Source organism: Ranitomeya variabilis, chromosome 1, assembly GCF_051348905.1.
Source record: "Ranitomeya variabilis isolate aRanVar5 chromosome 1, aRanVar5.hap1, whole genome shotgun sequence".
In the NCBI taxonomy this organism is placed as follows: domain Eukaryota; kingdom Metazoa; phylum Chordata; class Amphibia; order Anura; family Dendrobatidae; genus Ranitomeya; species Ranitomeya variabilis.
In genome coordinates, this window is record NC_135232.1 from 181,673,078 (window position 1) to 181,695,243 (window position 22,166).

Genomic DNA, 22,166 nt, shown 5'->3' on the forward strand with positions numbered 1-22,166 from the left:
TCCCCAACTGCGTAGGTGCTGTCGATGGCAAACATGTGAGAGTGCTGAAGCCACCAAAATCAGGATCACGCTTCTTTAATTATAAGAAGTATTTTTCTGTTGTCCTGATGGCGGTGGCTGATGCCCATTACAAGTTTGTTGCCATCGACGTTGGTGCTTATGGCAGTTCTGGGGACTCTCGGGTGCTGCAATCATCACAGATTGGACTTCAAATTCTTCGAGATGGCGGAACGCTCCCAGCCCCAAGACCTTTGCCCGGTTCCACACATCCTGTACCCTTTGTGATGGTATCGGATGAGGCATTTCCCTTAAAAACTAACCTGCTGCGCCCATACCCACGAAGGACACTGGATGACCGGCGGAGGATTTTCAACTATCGGCTGAGCCGTGCACGAAAATATGTGGAATGCACCTTTGGGATCATGTGTAGTCAGTGGAGGATCTTTCACACTGCCATCCAGCTAGATACGGAGACCGTTGACACTGTGATCAAGGCATGCTGTGTTCTCCACAACTACGTTCGGGACTACAGCACAGAGGTAGTTGAGGAGACGCAGCCGTCTGAATTAATTGCAGTGGACAACTTGGGTCAAGGCAGGCAATCCATCTCGGGTGTGCGTGTGCGAGAAACCTTCACTGACTACTTCATGAGTCCTGAAGGTGCCGTGCACTGGCAATACTCCTGTGCCGGTGTTGAGCAGCCTGAACAGCAGAGAAGATCCGACGCCTAACCCCCATCAAGATGTCAGCCTGTACAGAAGAGCAGATCGGATGGCTAACCCAAAAGCAATCGAGGCCCTTGTGTTCTTCATCAGTACAGCTGAGCAGATTGGATGGCTAACCCCATGCATTCAATGTCCTTTTGTTCTTTATCATTTAAAAAAATTTTTAGGAATTAATAAATAAGAATTTTGTTTGAAAAATCAAACCTTGTGTCTGCAACTTACTCTTTAGTCACTGACAGTTATTATCCCATTACTCACAGTTCATAATCTGCAAATTGAAATAAACTTTTTATAGAATAAGAAATTAACAGACATTTATGCAAATACAAATTTATTTTTTATGCATAAATAACACTGTGTACTACACATAAAAACAAAACGTCTTAAAATGACGTAGGTATTATAACACAAGGACAAACATTGTCCAGAACAGTCCATCTAGAATGGACGCTATCAAAACCTGTCAACAGGACAAAAGTGCATCAACAATTGATTTGTGAACAACCTGTCAACAGGACAGGGGGGTTTAGGAACTAAATAATCAAAATTGCTGGTACTCTGGCTCGTAACCATACCCCGGAAACATATCTTGCGACAAAATACTCGTGTTTTGGGAAAGATTATGCCCAGAACTTTGACGAGTTGGACAGTGGCTTGAATTATAGGCTTCAGCAGCGTCGGGCCTGTGTGCTGCATGGAAAAACCGTTGAGTAGCAGCTGCTGGTGGTGGTGGTGGCGGCCCACTTGGGATAGTAAATGCTTTCAAAATTCCCACAACTACATCTTGTGGAGGGGGGATTGGTGATGGGACAGCAGCACACATTAGAAGTGCATTAACTGCTGTCATGCACAGGCTCTGCCTGTCCCATGTCATGGATCTAAGGCGGCTAGCTACCACAGATCCAAATTTATCCATGTCATCTTGTGGAGATGAATGGTCTATTATATTTAGGGTTCGACTTGTGAGTGCTTCAATGGCACTAGCCGAACCATTATTTTTTTTCCCCTTCTTGGGTGCTGCCCTACCCATTGGCACAGGACGGGCAGAACCAGACCCCAACCCAGTGGGCCTTGAACCCCCAACAAAGGAGCTGGATGCAGCGGAAGAGGCAGCAACAACAGCGGAAGACAACACCGCCGCATCCGCCGAAGAGGGCGAAGTTGACACAGTACAGGTGGGGGACATAACTGCAGCATGCATGGAGGATGACTGCCTAGCCAAGGGTGGATTCGGTGAGGAGCAAATAGGATAGTCCTCCTCTCCATCACCCAGCTCCAGGCTGTTGTCTTCCTGTACCGGTGGGGTTTCGGCTCTTACATTGCCTTCAGTTCTGTACAAGGAATAAAAAAAGACTTTGTCAATACAAGAGTACTGTGAAACGTGGAAAATTCCAATAGTTATATATATATATATATATATATATATAACTTACCGCCGCAAATTTCTGCTTGTTAAAATGAATTGCAGCTGGTCTGCAAACGGCACCTTCTTTTTTGATGGCGAGCTGCCACTTTCTACCTTCTGGGCCTTCATAAATCTGTCGGTCACAGATCGCCAACGTTTTCTCACACCTTCCACTGAAATTGAACCATTGAAAAAAATTAGTAAGGAAATAGATGGTGGCCCAGTTCTAACGCATCGTCTACTACAGAATATGCCTGAACACGTAGTATATTGCACAGGACAAGTACTATATTGCCCAGCCACGTATGTCCACAAGTTTCACCAATCCCAAGTGGCACTGGACAGAGGGGATTTATGATCAGGTTGTGCAGTGATTTTGCAGAGACCGCTGACACGACAGGTACTGCTGCATCGAACTTGCCGCTTGCACTGTCAAGGACAGGGCGGGAGGTCGGAGGGTGAGAATAACGTTTTTTCCATTATTTTTTACTTTTCTTTGTACTATTGATGCTGCATACGCAGAATCTATAGTAAAAACATTGTCAAACAGGGTTAGGTGCATAACCAGAGTGCGTAACACCTCGCTTTGTTAACGATGTCATTAACCCTGTGTGAGGCATGACTAGAGGGGAGTATGGAACGGGCACTGACTGCGGTGAGGAAAGAGCGGCCATATTGATGCCAGTCTGAGCCCGTCGCACATTGGTTGTGGCAATGTTTGTGTGCTTTTTGCCACAACAAAACAGCCACTTGGATTACATGAAAGACAAAAGCCACAAACAATGAATATCCGTGACAGACAGATGGACAGACAGAAAGAGGGAAGTGACACAAATAGACAATTATATAGTACATACGTAATAAGAATAACACAAATTTAACATACTTACAAATAAGTTTTTGACCCGCTATTGGTAGCTGAGGCCACTGCGGATAAATTTCTGTTACGATGGCTGGCCAGGCATCACGTTTAGAAGCGGAGGCTTTGTACTCCTCACTCGCACGGTCCCAGACCGCAGGGTGTTTTTCTACCTACAATTTTGATAGATAACCAGTCACTACATTTGATAAAATTATTATTTTGATAAGAAATATAAAAAAATCTGTACACTACATGGTGCCACGATTCTAACGCAGCAGTTATTATACATATGTATTTCTGGATATAGTAGCCACATACTATGTAGCACAGTCCACGACATTTTGTAGAATACCCGATGTGTGAATACAGGCCACGCAGTACATAACAGTGTACACGCAGTAAATGCCGGCGTCACACTCGGCATAAGACAATACGGTCCGTATCGGTGACAATTCCCCAAAATATTGGTCCATATCTCCTCCGTAGGCAGGGTGTGTCAGCGTATTTAGCGCATGTTTCTAGATTGTGGGAACTTTCCTAGAAAGCTCCCAGGCTTGAGTTCATATGAGGACAACCAGCAGAGGGCGCCCTCTTATGAACTCGAGCCTGTGAGTTTTTTTGGCAAAGTTCCCACGATCTAGAAACAGCCAGCAGAGGGCGACTCACCACAAATGCAGGTAAATATAGGTCATTGACCAACTTTACCTACACTCTCCGTGGTTTTTGCAGCCATGAGCATCACTGCATTAGCAAAGCTCGTGGCTGCAAAATATTTTATCCCCTTCAGATGGATTTACATCGTTGGACGTAACAGATCTGCGGAGGGTAAGGATATTGTTGGTTTATTATTTTTCTTTGTCATAGGGCGAGGGTCTTCAGATGGATTGAGGGTTCAATAAATTATTACAACAACCTTTGTTTTTATTTCATTAAAATAATTTTACATAATGTGTGTGTGTATTTTTTAACCCTTTGCTAAAATTGGATTAATAATGGATAGGCGTCTTATTGACGCCTCTCCATTATTAACCAGGCTTAATGTCACCTTACAATAGCAAGGTGGCATTAACCCTTCATTACCCCATATCCCACCGCTACAGGGAGTGGGAAGAGAGTGGCCAAGTGCCAGAATAGGCGCATCTTCCAGATGTGCCTTTTCTGGGGTGGCTGGGGGCAGATGTTTTTAAGCCACGGGGGGGCCAATAACCATGGACCCTCTCCTGGCTATTAATATCTACCCTCGGTCACTGGCTTTACCGCTCTGGCGGAGAAAATTGCGCGGGAGCCCACGCCATTTTTTTCTGCCATTTAACCCTTAATTTGCCTTTAACCCTTAAAATTTAATAGCTACAGGCAATTAAAGGGTTAATGGGGGAAAAAAATGGCGTGGGCTCCCGCGCAATTTTCTCCGCCAGAGTAGTAAAGCCAGTGACCGAGGGCAGATATTAATAGCCAGGAGAGGGTCCATGGTTATTGGCCCCCCCGTGGCTTAAAAACATCTGCCCCCAGCCACCCCAGAAAAGGCACATCTGGAAGATGCGCCTATTCTGGCACTTGGCCACTCTCTTCCCACTCCCTGTAGCGGTGGGATATGGGGTAATGAAGGGTTAATGCCACCTTGCTATTGTAAGGTGACATTAAGCCAGATTAATAATGGAGAGGCGTCAATTATGACACCTATCCATTATTAATCCAATACTAGTAAAGGGTTAAAAAAAACCACACAGTCTGGAAAAAGTATTTTAATTAAATGATCACAACAGGTTTTTCACAATGTTTTTATTTGACGGCAAGTAACTGTTCTGGCTCCGGTGAGCCGGTGAGTCCGCGCAGCCGCAGTGAACACCGAACGAGCTGCCTTCGGGAGAACTCAGTATACAATGAACGAGATCGTTACGATCCCGTTCATTGTATCGGCAGCCGCGGTTTAGAGCAGCCGCATGTTATGTGGCTGCTCTAAACTGTAGATCATCGTGGGACACTCGTTTATTTGGATGCTGCGGAGGGTAGGTATATGTTGTGGTTTGTTTTTTTACTATTTTTTCTGACGAGGGATTCGTGGAATTGGGCGTATAGGTGAGTATGGGTTTTTTATTTTTTTATTTATTTGAGGTGGCGATCGGCGGGGACAGGTATGTATATTTTATTTTCACAGGTAACCACTGGCCACCAATGAATGTTTATAGGGGTGGGGTGGGGGGGTTAATACAGGCCACTGGCCACCAATGAATGTTTATAGGGGTGGGGTGGGGGGGGTTAATACGGGCCACTGGCCACCAATGAAACTTTATAGGGAGGGGGAGGGGGAGGGGGAGGGGCATCGTGGATATAAAAAAAAGTGTTTTTTTGCACGCAGGAACAGTTCGATGGGAAATACTGCTCCCATCGAGCTGAGCCTGCTGCTACTATAGGGAATAGACATAGGCCGATGGGAGTAGTAGTAGTCTCATCGGCCTATGTCTGACAACACACATACACCACACACACGAACACACACAAAACACACACATAGACACTTACCACACTAATCATAAAAGGCACATCCAGCGCCATCCGGTCATACCAGTCCATGCTGGCAGCCATCATCCAGGAAGACGGATATTATCTTCCTGGATTATGGGATGCTCCTGGCATGATGGGATGGCTATGTGACTTCCGGTAGGCCGCACTGTGTACCTCCGCAAATCTGCTTGAATTCCGCATTTTTTTTATAGATTTGCGGAATTCAAGCGGTACAATACAAGTCTATGAGCACGGAATCGCCGCGATTCCGCAAATTAATGAACATGCTGCGTATTTTACCGCGAATCTTTTCCGCTGCGGAAAAATACTCAGTATGTGCACATAATTTGCGGTTTCCATTATAATTGATAGGATGCTTAATGTTAGCGTTTTTTTCGCGGTTTTATAGCGTTTTTATAGCGAAAAACCGCGAGAAAACCGCGATAAAAACGCTATGTGTGCACACAGCCTAAAAGTACTGAAGTTCTTGAAAATGAGTCATACACATTTGGTCCATTCAATTAATGTACTTGTGAAATATAAACAAATCATCTGGTTATTTTGATGGGTTAATACTAAGGTATGCTGCAGATTTAATGCCAAACAAGGTGTAAAATGATTCTGATATAATATTCCCTAGGGATCTCATTTTTCTTCAAATGTAATGGTAGTAATGCCATAATAATGCACACAGTGACAAAAAGATTGTAAATTTACCATTTTTTTTTCACTTTGCACAGCTTTGACAGCAAGAGAATCTAGATAATAAAGTGGAATCTGGAAATAGAAAAAAATCAATTGTTGTAACAATATTACTATTATCCTGCCCGCCTCAGTGACAACACAAAATATATGTTTAAAAAACAATTTTCTATGATTCCCAATAAATGCTTTATGTATTTTCTTTTTGGATTTGATTCCATCAGCATGTTTTCTTTTGGACTCATAATTAATTTAAAGGTTCTGAATGTATCTGGGTTTATTTATAGATATCATGAAAAAAACTGCAAATCAAATAGTGCAGAATGTGTTTTTTTTGCACTTATATTAGTAAGCAATTATTTTTTTAATAATTTGGATAGTATAAAAAGCCCGTATACAGTATTTAGTAGAGATGAGTGGATAGTATTCTCCTATGAGGTTCTCTTCTATGTGTCCGTAAAGTCATCGTGCACTTTTGACCAGTCACTAGAAAGCAACAAAAAAACTATAGAAATGTGAAATCTGCTCTAAATAAAAGAAAAACTCTCCTAGTTTCATACCTATTCAGTGCAGTTCGATGTGGGCTCCATTTGTTGCCCTACACACATCCAACGATAGTGAAGTTCTTGCCACACACTGGTAAGGATTTCTGGTATAACAGAGTGAATAACGTCTGTGATTCTCTGTTTTATGGAAAGTCACCTCATCGCTAAACACAATCTCCTGCAAAAATCTTGCATCACTGTCGATCTCATGAAGCATATTTGTTGCAAGCGCGCATTGTTTGGGTCTATCCGCTGGTTTGCTAGCGTGCAACAGCCGCAATTTGTACCCCGTAAAACAGAGACGTTTCTTTGTCACCTTATGAACTGTAGTCTTGCTTAGGTGTAATTGTCAAGCACATACATGCACAAATTTTTTAGGGCTCCTTAGGTAGGTATCCCGAATGACCTCTACAGACTCATCACTGACTGATGGCCTACCAGAAAGGGGCTTCTCCACCAAACTACCGGTTTCCTTCAACTGCTTATCCCACTAAGCAATGTTATTCCTATGTGGTGGCGCATCATTATAAATGCAGCAATATTCACATAGCACTTTGGTCATGGATTAGAATTTAGCGAGCCACAGAACACACTGAACTTTCCTCTGTGCTGTCCACATCGTGACTGGCATGGAAAACCACACAGCTGGCATAAGCTTGTGGTTGCATGATGTCACAGACCTGGCAGTGTATTAATCAGAGTTCAGTTTATCAGGGGATAATTTTACTGGGAGCTCAGCAATAACTTAAATGAGTTTGTGTTGTTTGATTGGTTCTTGTTATCTCTCCTCATGAATAGGTCTGATATGATTGGGCCAGAGAAAGGGCGCCAAAATGTAAACTATAAATAGACCCTGTGACTGGTCAAAAGTGCACCATGACTTTACGGACACACTGTATATAATAAACCCTGCAATACTGCATGCCTGTTAACTGACCCTGCTCAGGGTCTAATGCATGCTATTAAATGTTTTCAGCCATTATATCTATGTATATACAGTATATATATATATATATATATATATATATATATATATATATATATATATATATATATACATATATATAAGAGCACCTAATAGGAGAATACTTAGAGGAAGAGATAGTAAATAAGCAGCATGCATAAGTATGTTGTCTGAATGAACCTAGGTGGTATTGGCAGCGCCATTGACAATGAGCCTGCTGATCCTGTATAATTGGCTTGAGTGACTGCAGACGCCCTAAGAGATTTACATTTTTCATTAACAATATAATATCAGAGAGTGATTGAAAATGCCTTCAGAGATTTCACTAGCCATTTGTACTATACTATCAGAGAATTGTATGAGTGATTAGAGCAATCTAACCCTGACATTGTACCTGCCACCATAAAAATGGCAAATGATTTTTGACCGATTTAATTATGGAATAATCAAGTCTAGTGTTATGTGTTTGTAAAGAGAGTGCTAAAATACTAATTAAATTTAAGTTTTAGTTTTGGGTCTTTACATAAGAGATCTTTATTTGCCTTTTGCAATTAGTGTGAATTTGATAACCCTAAGCTGACTTTTGACAGTTTTTCTAGTGTTATATATTCCATGATGGGCTCTGCTTCTTTGCCACTAAATGCAGTTTCCAAAGGCAAAGAAGAACATTTATGAACTGCGTTTGCTAGTAATATTGCCCTGACAGCTGCTATCAATGGTGGTGGGCTGCTTCTGTTGCTGCTAGATGCTACCACATTTTTTGCTGTGGTATATTTTTATTTATTTTCCACTACTTTCTCCATAGCAATTGTCACTTCTCCTTTTACCATACGTTTTGTCCAACAATATAATGACATTTTGACAATGAGTTCAACACGAATATTCAACGCCTGACAAAAAGGACGCAACTAGAAAAGCTAGGCAAGAACATACAAAAAGCAAAATGTGGCAAAAAGCCTCATAGCTGGGACACGAATGCTTGTCATACTCGCCTGTTATAACAGGTATGCAAAAATGCCTTCTAAAAATTACTTAATAAGTAGTACTAGGAAAGTACAGGTACACGTTCAAAATGTCAGTACAAGATAATGCTGTATTGATGTGTGGGATGTAAAATTTGACTAGTAAAATGTGTTTAAAAAATTGTTTATAGTGTGCTCTTTGTGAGATAGACAGTTGCAGTGAAATGTCTGGATTTTGGAATTTTCTTTTGTATTTTTTTCCAAAACATTTATTCACCAATTATTATTATTTCATAAAAATGTATTCACCAATTACATAAAAGAATTGCACAAGAAATGCTAAAACTCATTTGAATAGTAAGCACACTGTCTCTGATTTTTTTTATCTGTAAAAAATATTGTACTGGCTTGCTGCTGTTTTTAGTGCATTAAGAATGAAAAAAATGTGTAATCGTAATTCAAATGCAGCAGGGTGATTGCCAGTTACAGCAAATGACTGAGCAATCACACTTAATCTGACACTCTCATCTCATCATCATTTTAATGATCACTTTACATCTAAGAAGGATTTATTATTGTCAAAGATTAGGACTCTTTACTGTGACATATATGTAATGGTTAACTCATTAAATAAGTTCCAGAAGCACCTGAGTTTCTTTCTATATATAATATTATGGATTATGGGTACTAGATCTCAGCAGATGGAACATTGGTTCAAGAATTTTTGCTGAGACTGGTAATTGCCTAAGCCCTATTCACCCAATAGAGATGAAAACAGCAGCAATCAGATATTTATAGTGCATCAAGTGTGAGTGAAAATTTAGACCAAGAATACCATCTGTTAGACTAACTAAAATCTGACCCACAGTTAATCCTAAAGAATGTTTTATGTTTGACAAGCATTTCGCTTTAGTAATTTGATAACTGTGGATGTTTAACTAACTTCAGACCTTTGTCATCTTTAGATGTGGTATAGACACTTGCAGTGGAAAAGGTATATTAAATCCAATTATTTTCAGCTCACAGTTGTCATATTAGCTGAAAGTATGTTTAAAACAAATGTGGAGTTACCACTATAATTGTCTCATGTCTGACTCTATAAATAAATGCACAGTATGTAGTATTATTCCTTGTGCGGTCTGTTTTATTTGGTAGAATTGAGATAAATAAAAACTTGAAAACTTACTAATTTATACCATTTACATATTAAGGCTACGTGCTCATGGTACTGTTGTGGCCATTAAACGATCACTAGTCGGCTTCATGAAGCTGCTTGGCAGTCATTTAATAGTCTGTTTACACAGGACGACAAATGTTGTGTATACATACAGAATGAGCACACTTGTATACAGTGATTTTAGTGCTAACAACATTTGAACAGTTTTATATTAAGTTTACTGGCTGATTAAGAATATGACTTCAGTTTTCCAAGATTGACGCTAGTTTCTGAGATATTTAATAGTTAATTAATTGCAGTATACAGTATAGTTATAATTTTGGCTTCAAAAAGTCTCTGTCATAGAACTGTAAACCTACAAATTGAAACACTAAATAATTACATGGGATCTTTCAATACCTAAGACACTGTTAAAGAGTCAAAAGACAGACCAAAAGGTATTGCATTTATCACACACAAGTCATATTGGGTGAATGCATTATTTTCATGATTGAATCATCTCAAAAACTGGAAACAATTCAGCAAAAGTAATGGGATTTTTTAATTCAGCACCCTGGAAATACCCTAAATCCGTTCAAAAAACCTTAGCACCTGAAAAAAATGTTGTGGACCTAATGCACACTGCACATGCAGTATCAGGTTATCTGTATTACTCAGGACAAAGTGCTGCCAATAACAATGATTTCACAATTTACTTAAAAGTCATCATCACACATGATTTTGCTAGTTTATTGGGTGATTGCCAGCTTGTTTGAATAGTCTGATAATTGCCAACAAGCGTTCCTATAAATGCTTATTCTATGATTATCAGCCGATTTAAATGGACCTTAAGCAAGCAGTTGTCCCTAAATATTGATTTAGAAAATATGATTATAATGTCAGAGTTGATAAGAGTTGAATCAACAAGCTACGGTAATGGTTGACATTCTAGAATTTCTTTTCCGTGGACTTAAAGGTTCTTAAATTTAGACCCTGGGTAAATAATTGGATATCAGAGAGTAAAAAATAATGATTAGGCTATAATGATTACCATACTATATAGTTCATACACAGTACAAATGGTTAAAAAGGATATTTTACAGTTTCAGCACTCAATTGCTAAGTTAAAAGTTGAAGTGGAAAATTTCCATATGAAAATGGGCATGCTGCAGATTTTCAAATTCCATGGACTGTAATTTCAGATTTCTTCAATGTACAAGAGCGATATTTGTAGTGAATCTTCAGCAAAACTAACATACCGTATTTTTTGGATTATAAGACGCTACGGATTAAAAGATGCACCCCAAATTTTGAAGAGAAAAATAAGAAAAAAATATTTTTTAATAAATTGGTGGTGCTTCTTATAATCCCTGCATCTTATTTCATACCGTGGTGGTGGCTGCAGTGAAGCGGGGTCCCAGGGTCGCTGCTGGAGGAGGCAGGTGTGGGGTGATGCTCCACGCCGCAGGCAGGGATGAGTAGGGGCTCTGATGTGTGGCGCGCTGCTGCGGGCATCCTGTGCTGCTGCGGGGTTCTTGTGCTGCTTCCGGGTGTCTCCAGGTGCCCGGCGGTTGCAGGCCGTTGCTGCAGGTGTCTCCGGTGCCCAGCGGTGCTGCGTGGGTGTCCGGCGCTGCCCGGGGCTCTGCCAACATTTTGTGACAGGCGCGAGCCCTGGCACTTCCACGGTTCCACGTGCGCTGGTCTCCGGGAATATGGCTGCCGCTGGGGGCAGCGCATGCACTGCCCATCCACTGACATCACTTGATGTCTTGTTTACTGCACCTGCGTGCACACGTGGCCCGAGATCCCACCCTGCAGTCTCTTATGATTTCTTCACACTGTGGGGCTGCGATTCTTGGGCCGCGCGTGCATGCAGGCACAGTAAGCAAGACATCAAATGATGTCAGTGGACTGGCAGCACTAATTGCGCATGCCCAAGGCCCAATATGACAGCACAGGCACCGGGAAAATTGAAAAATGCTGAGGAGGCGGTGCCCGATGCGCAGAAGCCATGAGTGACGGCAGTGGTACGTCGGTATTAGGGGGGAAAGACCTGCCCCATGGCGATTTCAAGGTATAAGGGACAAATTTTGTCAAACGATTCTTTCAGCAGTGGCAGGAACAAGAACTGACAGAGCCAGCTTGTCAGAATGCAGCATTAGTGCTACACAAGGTGGCTCTTTTAGTTACAAACGCCTGGGGGTGTGACAGGTTCCCTTTAACTGAGCAACAGCTGTTTTGTTACCGACTCACACCTTTTTGTGAGTCAAAAAGAAGCTTGTACTCAAGCAAAAAGGCTGTTGCTTATTTCACTGATGTCTCTGCTTGCAATTCTATGATGTTGCCATTGGTGAGTGCTGCTTCTCTTGCTTCTCTGAATTTTCCTGATCTTTTGGAAATATCAAACTGAGCACCACAGGACATGGCTATTATAAATCTGGATATTTTTTGTTTGATTTTTTCCTTGCAATGGAGTGTGTTGGTAGAAACAGGATTTTTTATTTAGCCCTTATAAAAAATGTTATCTTCTCAACTCTGCAGATTATATCCCCTGCAATTCTTTCCAATGTGTACTTACTCTTACTGTCCACTTATCAGTGCCATCATGCTATCATGTTCAGAAATTGTTTTATCCACTGGAAGTAATTAATTAAAGTTCCTGTTAAATGACTGTGAAAGATCCTAAAAAACTGTGAGGAATTGATAAAAAGATTTGGGAAAATTCGATAACTTTTTAGTATACAAAGAGTGACCTTTACATTAATCTTATCCACTATGTAAAATTTCACTATGTATTCTGCTAATATCAAATCATATCCGTTATTATAGTATATTTCTTTATTACTATCATCTTTGGGTTTTTATATAACTTTTTGAATCAACTCAGTATTTTGCATTGACTTTTCATGGTGACACTGATTGATGATGGAATGATTTTTTAATCTTTATTATAAAAATGTTGAATGTCATCTTCATATTTTACCCAGTATTTTTCTATATTTCAGGTCCTAGAGGCGAGAAGAACACCTAAAAACAGCAGCTCCTCCACAGGTTTCTTAGATTTACATTTTTCATTGTGACGCCTGCAGGCTGAAACAATGGATATACATGACAAGAGACTCTTCCTTAGCACAGCACAATGAATGGAGATTTCCTCAATAAAAACTGTTTGCTTTTTTTAACCCATCGCCCAAAATAAATAATTTACAGCCTGTACTAATGTTCACCAAGGAAAGAAATGTAAACCTAAGTGAACTGCTGCTGCACCTTCTTCTTAGAACACGAAATGGAAGGATAACTGAAAATCTAGAAGATCCAGTGTCAATGAACCCCAATGTTTCAAGACAAAAGCAAACAGTATTATTGATAGGTTCAATAAAGATCTGGATGCTTTTAACTACAGTGGAAGAAATTTTCTCTCCTGTATTTTTTAAAGCCATAGATGAAGATACAGTTGACTATGAACCTGAGATGTATCTCTTTCTCTGAATTAACAGCTATATTTCAACAGTTGTGGATTGAATTCAATGCACGTCATAAATCTGCACTGTCAGTTCCATTCAGGGTAATGATATGTACCATCATTTGCACAGATGGACAGACCATCTAGAGACAATATCATAGTACATATTTGTGGGGCTTGCAAAATAAATGGGAATGTTTTCTTTTCATGGATTCATCACTTTTCTAACCCCCAAATATTGTTTTTCTTGCCTTCACGTAGCAATCACAAACCTGTCCCAGGATTGTTCGCTGACATGTGATACTGCCAAATTAGCCTTTGAACCAATTGTTCTTGTTCTCCGAATATATGTTCAGAAGTTTTGATCTTTGTCACATTTTATGTCATATGTTTTTGAATTTACTTTTAGAAATATTTCATAAAATACATTTGCCAAGGATAAATATTTTTTCACATAAATACCAGCATCTGGAGGATATCCATTACATCTCATGAGAAAGGATATCAAGCATTTACATTTTATAATTTTTCTTTTCAATACATTTAGATGAAAAAAATCAGTTTATTCCGTAACCGTCATTTATTTAGCTTATTTTTTAACGTTAGGAAATATAGATTATTTTTTAATGTAGCGGGAAAATATATTGCCATGTCAGGTCATTGCAATTTCAGGCTAAAAGCTTTAATATAAATAGTATGTATCATATTGTAAAATTATTATATAAACTTATATAGTATATTTCTACATGCGTAAATGTATAAATTAAAAAAAATAATATTTTTCACTAAAAAGATTCAGTAAAAATATTTTGTTATTCAGTATATGATGGTTTTAAGAGTGCAGGCATAGATGAAAACTATTGTATGAGTGTTTGAAAAAGTTTTTAGTTAAATCCAATATATCTAATATTTTCCAAATAAAAATACTGTACATTTGGAATATTGGGGATTATTTTTGTGTGGAATGCTTCTGCTTACACTGAAAGTTTATATATTTACCTGAGAGAAACCCAAAAGGACAAAATAATAAAATTACAGTTATACAACTTTTGTGCTTTAGAGACCACTTTTGTGCTTTAGAGACCATTACTCTGTCACATTACATACATTTTTCATCTTCAGAGATGTATTATGCCATGATGTTTAATGAAAACCTCTTAGTATATGCACCTGAGTTTTCTAATCTATAACTAAAAATACTGTGCTTTGTGATTAGTTGCCTAGTTCATCTACAGGCTACTAACTCAGTTCATTTCAAAGTGCACAATAAACATTACTTTAGCCCTTTACTTCCTCCCTGCTGTTGTCAGTCGAAGCAGTAAAGAGATAATGTGAACACGTGAGATAGATAGATGATAGATAGATAATTATAACTTGACTATCTTACATATACAGGGTCTAAGGGGTAATGTTTCTCCATGTGGAGAGTGACAAACCAAGCCTGACAAGTCAGAGTGAGGAGACTTATAAGCCATGTATGCTTTTCTGGGAAGTTATGTATGCAAATTGTCTCTTCAGAGAGGAAGAGCACTAGAACTCTAGTGTCACCTATTGGAAGCAGTGATCCTGAAAGTCAATATTGATTCTTTAATGAGCCTTGCATTATGACTTACGATAAAAGCCAAACCAGAATAAAGATTTGCAAAGACAGTGTTTCGAGGTGTTTCCCATCATCACTGCAAAATATGAGTTCTGATTTGGTTAGGTGAGAGGTTCTGGACTGGGATCTAAGGGGTAATGTTTGTTATTGTGGGAAGTGGCAAGCCAAGCCTGACATGTCAGAGTGAGTAGACTTCTAAGTCATGCATGCTCCTCTTGGAAATTAAATGTACCCTTAGATCACAGTTCAGAACCTCTCACCTAGCCAAATCAGATCTCATACATTGCACTGATAAGGGGCCCCAAAATACCATCTCTGCAAATAGAGGTTTTGGCATGCAAGTCCTTTTGCAAGGCTCGTTGGTCGCTGCATCCAATAGGTGGTACAAGTGTTTTAGTCCTTTTCCTCTTTGAAGAGACAATTTGCATATTATATAAACAAGGAAATACAAAATGTCTGTGTGTAAGTAAAGAAACTTGATGGTTATTATCATAGCTACATTAGTATGATTCATGCGTACTACATACAGGTGCTTCTCATAAAATTAGAATACCATCAAGTTATCATCAAGAGTTAATTTATTTCAGTTCTTCAATACAAAACGTGTAACTCATATTATATAGAGTCAATGCAAACAGAGTGATCTATTTCAAGTGTTGTCCAAAAAGGATAAATGGTTGCACTCACAGGTATTAAATAAAAGCTTCTTCCCATTGAAGCGCAGGAGGCAAGAAATGGCTGTCATCAAGAGTGTTTCTCGTGAGTACCTTCCTGAGGGCATGTTTTAATTAAGTGTACCAATAAAGGAAGTTTTTATTTAATACCAGTAAGTGCAACCATTTATCTTTTTGGACATTATTTGCATAGCTTTTTTATGGTCTGCACCCGGTCATCCAAGGGCATGGTGGAAATCACTGTCAGCTAAACCAGCTAGCCACAGATGTCACAGTGGTGCCTGTTTGTCTTCTGTTACTGCGATCTATTTCAAGTGTTTATTTCTGTTAATATTAATGATTATGGCTTACAGCCAATGAAAACCCAAAAGTCATTATCTCAGTAAAATAGAATAATTAACAAAACAAACGGCAAAGGCTTCCTAATCATTTAAAAAAGATCCCTTAGTATGTTTCAGTAGGCTCCACAATCATAGAGAAGACTGTTTACTTGACAAATGTCCAGAAGGCAGTTATTAACACACTCCACAAGGAGGGTAAGCCACAAAAGGTCATTGCTACAGAAGCTGTCTGTTCACAGAGTGCTGTATAAAAGCATATAAGTGTAAAATTGAGTGGAAGGAAAAAGTGTGGTAGCAAAAGGTGCACAAGCAACTGGGATAACCACAGCCTTGAAAGGATTGTTAAGAAAAGGCCATTCAAAAATGTTGGGGAAACTCACAAGGAGTGGACTGCTGCTGGAGACATTGCTTTAAGAGCTACCACACACAGATCTATCCAGGATATGGGCTACAAGTGTCGCATTCTTTGTGTCAAGCCACTCATGACCAATAGACAACGCCAGAAGTGTGTTACCTGGGAGAAGGAGAAAAAGAACTGAACTGTTGCTCAGTGGTCCAAGGTGTTGTTTTCAGATGAAAGTAAATTTTGCGTTTCATTTGTAAATCAAGGTCCCAGAGTCTGGAGGAAGAGTGGTGAGGAACACAATCCAAGCTGCTTGAGGTCTAGTGTGAAGTTTTCATAATCAGTGATGGTTTTGCAAGCCATGCCATCTGCCGGTGTAGGTCCACTGTATTTTATCAAGACCAAAGTCAGTGCAGCCTTCTACCAGGAAATTTAAGAGCACTTCATGCTTCCTTCTGCCGACAAGCTTTTTGGAGATAGAAATTTCTTTCTCCAGCAGGACTTGGCACCTGTCCACACTGCCAAAAGTATCAATACCTGGTTTAAAAAACAACAGTATCACTGTGCTTGATTGTCCAGCAAACTCGCCTGACCTTAACTCCATAGAGAATCTATGTGGTATTGTCAAGAGGAAGAAGAGAGACGCCAGTCCCAACAATGCAGAAAAGCTGAAGGCGGCTATCAAAGCAACCTGGGTTTCCATAACACCTCAGCAGTGCCACAGGCTGATCGTCTCCATGCCATGCTGCATTGATGCAGTTATTGATGCAAAAAGGAGCCCCAACCAAGTACTGAGTGCATTTACTGAACATACATTACAGTAGGCCAACATTTCAGATTTTAAAATCATTTATCAAGCTAGTGTTATAAAGTATTCTAATTTACTGAGATAATGACTTTTGGGTTTTCATTGGCTGTAAGCCATAATCATCAACATTAATAGAAATACTTGAAATGGATCACTCTGTTTGTATTGACTCTGTATATTATATGAGTTCATGTTTTGTATTGAAGAACTGAAATAAATTAACTTTTTGATGATATTCTATTTTATGAGAAGCACCTGAATGTTTACTAATAGATATAAGGGAAGGAATAATAAGTGGCAGATATAATGTGAATTAGAGGCTTATAAAAATAGTGACTGAAAGTGACCAATAGTGAAAGGATTGTTTCACTGTATCTGTGACACTACAGACAATGAGAAAATGTTCCTGATGGAAAACTAGAAGGAGGTGAAGGTCTACAGAAGAAGCCAAGCTCTGCAGAGAATGATTTTCCAAGAGTATGGCATGTAAGGATCTTTGAGCCCTGAGAAGTTTTTATTTTGCTTTGAAGGTGCATTTTAAACCGAAACATTGACACATAAAATTTATGAAATAAACATTTGTGTCTTACAATTTATTTTAACGGCAACTTACGACAGATGAAAAAAATTGGAAATGTGATCACGTTCTAAAGAAAAGACACTGTTCATCTTGGCATTTACTTTTTTTATTCATCCTGTTCAATCTCTGATTTTATCTTTTTTTAATCTTATTTTTATTTGCTATACATGTGCTTTTGCTGCAGTAAAATTGTTCAACAATATTATTCTGCTTTTGTGAATTCAATAACTTCATGGCTTTTGGTTTAGTAATGTGCGTTATGCATCACATCATTCTTCAAGTAATTAGATGTGAATGAGAAATGAAAATACAACATTTGCTATGGTTCTGTAAAAATGCATTACCAAGTATTTACTGTAGGGTTCCCATTATATACAGTGGCTATAAAAAGTTTGGACACCCTATTAAAATGCTAATTTTTTTCATGTAAACAAAATCATGTCAAGAAGAATTATTGAAGACAAAAGAAAAAATCCAGCTCACCATAGTTGTAGTCCCTGGAGGCTCGGAGCACGGAAACACTGTGTCAAGGCGTGAGGAATGCAGGAAATAGAAAAAAATCCAGCTCGACGAGGTGGTGAAAAGTCATGAGTCATGAGTAATGACTAAGGGTGCTATGTCACCAGAAACGCGTAGATAGTGTTTTTAATTATATTGTGCTGTTGTTTTATCCTCTATTTTTTGATATGAAGTGAATAAAGTACCAAGACTTTGCTTTTTCACCACCTCGTCGAGCTGGATTTTTTTCTATTTCCTGCAAGAAGAATTATTTCAGAATTTTTTTCCACCGCTAATTTAATTAAAAAAAAAACTAAATAATTTTGGGTGGAAAAATAAAAACTAAAATAATATGGTTTCATAACTATACAAACCCTTAAACTAAAGGTACCTTCACACGAAACGACGCTGCAGCGATATAGACAACGATCCGACCAAAACGTGATCGCTGGAGCGTCGCTGTTTAGGTCGCTGTAGAGATGTCAAACACACCAACTTACGAACGATGCAGGAGTGATACCATGATGTAACAGTGACTCACATATCGTTCTCGCTGGTTGTTGCTCCATGTCAAACAGCAGTGGTTGTAACGATGTGATAGATAGCGAACCTAGCCAGATAGGTGTGTTTCCCCTTTGATCGTTGCTGGCGTCGTTGCATTTAATGTCAAACATGACGATACAAGCCGACCTAACGACCAAATAAAGTTCTGGACCTCTAGCCCCGACCAACGATATCACAGCGGGATCCAGATCGCTGCTGCGTGTCAATCACAACGATATCGTTATTTAGGACGCTGCAACGTCACGGATCGCTATTGTTATCGTTACAAAGTCGTTTCGTGTGAAGGTACCTTAATACTTTGTTGAAGTACCTTTTGAATTTATGATAGCATTCAGTCATTATAGCTAGGAGTTAATTAGCATGGCTCATCTAGAATTGACAATCTTTTTTTACTCTTCCTTGCAGTAAAGCTCCAAATCTGTCATTGCAAGAGTATCTTTTGTATATAGCCCTCTTCAGGTCAACCCACAAAATTTTAATTGGTTTCAGGTTTGAGCACTTTCTTTGCCATTCGATAATATTGATCTTCTTTCGGTGAAGCCATTATTATTATTATTTTTATTATTTATTATTATAGCTCCATTTATTCCATGGTGCTACATTGTCGTGTAGAGATGGGCGGACACCTAGATGTTCGGGTCAGGCGGGTTCGGCCTAACAGTTAGAAAAAGTTTGGGTTCAGGTACCAGAACAGTACCCGGACATGAACCCAAACCCAGACCCCATTCACTTGAATGGGGGGCCCGAACATTCAGTGCTTGCTGTGCTGTAAAGTTCATGACAGTGCGGCAAACACTGCTTCTGATCGGCAACGAAATCATCCCCGCCTTTCAGAGAGCCATGGTTCCCACGCTGTCAGAAGACAGCGTGAGCGCACAGCTGTGATCGGAGGTATAAAGTTTACCTTTGGTCACTGGTATCAGCTGATGGGACAAAACTTCCTGCTGCTAATAAAGCAGCGAAAGCAAGAGCGGTGGATGGAAGTATTCATCCGCTCCTGCGCTGTAAATAAATAATTTAAAAAACCCAGCATGGGTTCCCCTGTATTTTTGTTAACCAGCCAGGAAAAACTCACAGCTGGGGGCTGCAACCCTCAGCTGTCAGCTTCAGCAAGGCTAGTTATCAAGAACAGATGGGTTCCCAAGCCATATTTTATAATTATTTAAATAAATAATTTAAAAAAAACATTGTTGTGTCCCCCCATTTTTGAAAACCAACCTTGCTAAAGCAGATAGCTGGGGGCTGGTATTCTCAGGCTGTTAAGAGGCCATGGATATTGACAAGCCTAAAAATAGCAGCCCACAGCTGCTCAGAGAAGGCACATCTATTAGATGCGCCAATACTGGCGCTTTGCCCGGCTCTTCCCACTTGTCCTGTAGCGGTGGCAAGTGGGGTGATAGTTGGAGGGGTTGTTTTCACCTTTATATTGTCCAGTGACATCAAGCCCTGAGGTAAGTAATGGAGAGACATCTATAAGATGCCCCCATTACTAACCCCATACTCTCATTGTATGAAAACACAGACATCAAGAATAAAGTCATTTCATTGAAAAAATGACACAAACTCCTTTATTAATCTCAATTAAACCATACTTACAACCTCGCCTAATTGCTCTGAAGCCCTCGTTCTCCTGCAATAAACCAAAAATAATAAAACAACAATGTACCATACCTGACCGTCGTTCTGTCCCATGCTGTAATCCATGTCTGGGGAAAAAAACAAGCCCCTTACCAGCCTGAGAATACCAGCTACCAGCTGTCTGCTTACAGTATTACAGCCCCCTGCTTTGAGTTTTGCCTGGTTGGTTAACAAAAATACAGGGGAAACAATGTCGGTTTTTTTTAAATTATTTATTTACAGCGCAGGAGCTGCTGATGAATACTCCCATCTGCCGCTCCTGATCTCACTGCGATTACCGGCAGCAGGTTTTGCATGATGGGAACAGTTGTCCCATCAGCCGATACCATTGACCGTAGGTAAACCTTATACCTCCGATCGCAGCTGAGAGCGTGCACTGTCTTTTGACAGTGTGGTAACCGCAGCTCTCTGACCGGTGGGGTTGATTTCACTGCCAATCAGAAGCAGTGTTTGCCGTGCTGTTATGCACATTACAGTGCGACAAACACCCTCCTGATGAAGTCCATGTTCGGTGTCCATGCCTGAACAATAGATGTTCGGTACGGGACGCCGAACTTTACTGTTCGGGTTCGCCCATCTCTATTGTCGTGTTGAAAGTTGAAATTCCTCTTCATTTTCAGTTTTTTAGCACAGTGATAAAGGTTTTGTTGCAAAATTGACAGATATTTGGAAATGTTCTTAATTATTCTTACCTTGACTAAAGCCTCAGTTCCAGCTGCCTAAAAATAGCCCAAAAGCTTAATGCTGCCTACACCATGCTTCATTATGCGTATGGTGTTCTTTTGCTAACAGTTCATTGGCAACGTGCAAAACTTACCTTTTGGAATCATGGCCCAAAAGTTCAACTTTGGTTTCATCAGACCATAAGACATTTTCTCACATGCTTTTGGCAGGCTTTGACATAGATGACTTGGCTATAGCTGACTTTGTATTTTTTTTTTCCGTAAAAAAAAAGGATTTCATCTTGCCAATCATCAGGCCAGAGTATGAAATATACAAAGATTGTTGCCACATTCAGTACACAACTAGAACGTGCCAGAAATTCCTGTTTATCCTTAAATTTTGCTTTTGGCCTCTAGGCAGCCTCCCGGATAAATTTTCTTCTTGTCTTTTCAGCAAATTTTGAGGGACATCTAGTTCTGGGTAGTCACTGTTATGCCAAATTTAAGCCACTTCTTGATGACTGTTTTCACAGTTTTCCATGATATATCTAATGCCTTTGAAATAATTTTGTACCCTTCTCCTGACTGTTAATGTTAATCAATGCTGTGTTTCAAGTTGTTTATGGACCATGGCTTGTGCTGTAATTGCAACTAAGAAAATGTTGCGAAAATCCTCTGGAACAGTTACACTTTATATGGAGTTAAACATGATTATAAAATGTGATTGGCTAATTCTCAACACAGCCACATCATTATTTTTTTCATAATGGATTTGTATAAATTATTGGCTACATTAAAAGTGAAAAAAGTCCTGAAATTATTCTTCTTAGTATGATGTTTTAGCAAAAAAACAACATTTTAACATGCATGTGTAGACTTTTTTTTATGTCCACTAGAGATCTTAATATACTAACAAGTTTATGAGCAATTAAACATTTTTTGTTTCTTGACTCTGACTGACATTTGACAAGCTCCAACATCATGCAAATTTTCTAACCCATGTTTTTAATATTATTTGTCATGCAACAGTTACTATAAAATCTTTTGAAAGTTGCATTTATATGCCACACTTTGTTCCTATAGAATGTGACTTTATAACTTTTGCCCAACAAAACTTTTTGCAATCATTAGTTTACCCAAATGTACTTTAATAATGTTATCATTTTTATCAA

General features: G+C 39.4%; 1 protein-coding gene and 1 long non-coding RNA gene across 3 annotated transcripts in view; one reads left to right on the forward strand and one right to left on the reverse strand.

Moving 5' to 3' along the window:
* Positions 1-18,087, forward strand: part of PRR16 (proline rich 16) — a 585,607-nt gene extending 567,520 nt beyond the window's left edge. For both annotated transcript variants that reach the window (XM_077290869.1, XM_077290878.1), the window contains one exon: positions 12,829-18,087. The gene's annotated coding sequence lies outside the window, so the exon portion shown is untranslated. The remainder of the gene's footprint in view (positions 1-12,828) is intronic.
* Positions 1,613-3,157, reverse strand: LOC143793823 (uncharacterized). The gene is made up of 3 exons (XR_013220279.1): positions 3,021-3,157; positions 2,159-2,303; positions 1,613-2,056 (listed from the first exon to the last, which is right to left on the reverse strand). It is a non-coding gene; the product is annotated as an uncharacterized LOC143793823 (long non-coding RNA).
* Positions 18,088-22,166: the final 4,079 nt, after the last annotated feature.